Source organism: Cornus florida, unplaced genomic scaffold, assembly GCF_030987335.1.
Source record: "Cornus florida cultivar Cherokee Brave unplaced genomic scaffold, ASM3098733v1 CherokeeBrave_3.0.0_Hap2_Chr01, whole genome shotgun sequence".
Lineage (NCBI taxonomy): Eukaryota > Viridiplantae > Streptophyta > Magnoliopsida > Cornales > Cornaceae > Cornus > Cornus florida.
In genome coordinates, this window is record NW_026775571.1 from 98469104 (window position 1) to 98472115 (window position 3012).

Genomic DNA, 3012 nt, shown 5'->3' on the forward strand with positions numbered 1-3012 from the left:
CAAGTCTCAAACCATCAAGCATCCCAGCCTTCTGTTTCCAGTGTGTTTTCTTTTGTGACTTCCTTCAGTATATTTCCTTTGTAACATTTTGTGAGAGTGTATCCATGTATAAATAGTATGTATCCATGTATATATTTTTCATAAAATAAATCATCCAGTTTGCTCCTGTTCAACAAATTTCTTTTCCTTATTTAGTATTTTCAGTACTTTCGGGCAAAAGACTTCTGTCGACAAATAGATCAAATATATAGATTTTATTTAGCCAGACAGTGTAAATCTTAAAATTTTCTTGAATCTAACCAGTACAAGCAGCCTTAGTTTTAATTTATCAATTTCTTCTGTGAGTTAACTCGAACTGTTGGCTTGTTGGCCTGTTCTTTACCGGTGTTCAAGCGTTTCTACAGGACGTTATCAGAGCGTTATCAGGTTCGGCAATCATTTCTATGATTTAATTGTTAAATTGATTCTATGTTATTTTGCATGCTTTTATCCGGTTAGATCCAACTCAATTTTGGTATCAGAGTTATACTGTTTCGTTAAATTTAATTTATATATGCGATCTTTTGTCTAAAGAAGTCTATAAGTCTTTATTAAGAAAATTAATATATATATATATATATATATATATATATATATATATATATATATATATTGAATATTTTGTTCAAAGACCTTGCTGTAATTTTATTTCACGATCTAAGGCTTTGTTGTTATATTAAAATATTACTTTGGGTCATTTTGATAATATAAATTCTTTTGTGGCATAAAGTATAAAGTGGAATCCATTTTAGAGAAATATTCTCTAGATCTCTAGGTCAATCCTTTTAATAAAAATTAAGACTTTATTTCCATTTTTGAGTAACATTTGGGCCTTAAGCCTATGTATTAGTAATAATCCCTATTGTAAACATATGTTACTATATACCATACTTATAATGTGCCCCCTAAAAAAAATTTCTGGCTCCCTCTCACGGTAACCACCACACTAACAATATCCAAAAGAAGTTTCGGGTTGTTTGTGTAAGCCATTACTTTTTTATTTTTTTATTTTTTTGTTGTTATGTAAGACAAACTCCCATTGGTCCGACTCAAACCTCAATTTCCCATATGGGACGAGAAGACTTGAAATTTGAACTACAAAATCCAAAATAATAATATAAAAAATAAAAATAAAAACTTGACAGCATTTAATTTTTCCTGACAACAATGACTTTTTTCGGGTGCTTGGAATAGAACTCTCCATGCTGTTTGTACTATCTTCCTCCATTCTAACGATACAGTTGTGGACAGGGCCGGCCTTGGCCAAGGCGACCAAGGCGGTCGCCTAGGGACTCAAATTTTATAGGCCCATGTATAATGGGCTACAAAAGAAAAAAAAAAAATTGTAACTAAATGTACCAAATCATTTAAGAAGCCTCAAATTTTATAGCCCATTAATGTTGGGCTCCCAAAAAAAAATTTATAACCAAAATGCAACAAATAAAGGACCTCAAGAATGATGGGCCACCAAAAAAAATTCTAACCAAACCGTAGCAATTGAAACTCGCTTCCAAATTTAGGGCCATCAAAATGGAGCAAGAATGATGGACCAGCCTCCAAATTCAGCAAGAATGATGGGCCATCATTTACTGCTAAGGCCTCACATTTAAAATTCGTATGGAGCCGCTTAAGAATTTTTCTATCTTAGGCCGGCCCTGGTTGTGGATAAATAATTTATTTCACTACAAATACTGCAAAACCAAAACCAACAACACAATCACAAAAGAAAACAGACAGAACATATAAAACCATGAAAATAAGCGAAGAACAAACGAAGATTACAGATTATCATGCCCTGACAAAATTCAGGCCAATTCTTCACAATTAAGATAACAATATGCTTGCTTGCTTGCTACGATCATTCAGAGATCTCCATAATAACAATGATTCAGAAGTTAAAAAATCAGCAAATTGTAACATGGACATATATATATATATATATATATATATAGACACGCACACACATGTGCAGAGATATATGCTATATATATCGTCTTCCCCTTCCCCAATATTATCTTCTTCTATGCCGATCCGAAATTTCCGGCCCAACAGACTTTGCGAACTTATCTCCCTGTCAATCATAGTTTGGTCAGAGACTTTGCGTCAATTGGATACAAATATATACCAGTACTATTCTTCGTATTTTGGGGAAATTGCATAAAACCCTTTTAGTTTTAATTTTTGGCAAAAACTCCCCTCTAAAAAAGAAGTTGCCATAAAACTACCTAACTAGTTTGGTTATTGCAACACTGCACCCTCAGTACAAAAAATAAAAAAATCCTTTTGTGGGATGAAATTGCCCCTCGCAATCAGACAAAAATGCATCTGAAGGCCTCTTTTTTTTTTTTTTTTTTTTTTTTTTTTTGTCTTAGTAATAGAAACAAGGTCACTTTAAATATATTTAAAAAAAAAAAAACAAAAAAAAACTTTTCGCTAGTACATAATGTTTTCTTAATAATTTAAAGAGTAAAGTGTCAAAAAAAAAAAAATCCCCTCAACTATCCAATGGGGTAATTGAGTGGATGAAAAATCACGCCACATATTTTTTAGACAAAATTGCCCTTATTCCTATTATATAGAGCAAATTGCATAAAATTACCTCTATTTTAAATTTTTAATAAGAAACCACGATGAAAAAAAAAGTTGACATGCATAAATTCCCTAACTATACAATTTGTTGCAAAGTAGTGTTATAATGACAAAAATACCCTTAATAAACCTTTAATAAAATGGTGCCTCCTAATATTAAATTAAAATAATTTATTTGGTATAGTGCTAATAATAAAAAATAAAAACTTAAATGGTGCATCCATAAGAAAATAAAAGTACCTTGGAACAATTTTCAATTTTTTTAAAAATTTTTATTTTAAAAAAATTAAAAAAGAAAAGAAACTAAATATAAAAATCATTTTAAAGTAAACCTAAACTTTCTTAAATTTATAAAAAGTAATGCTATAATGATTAAAATTTTAT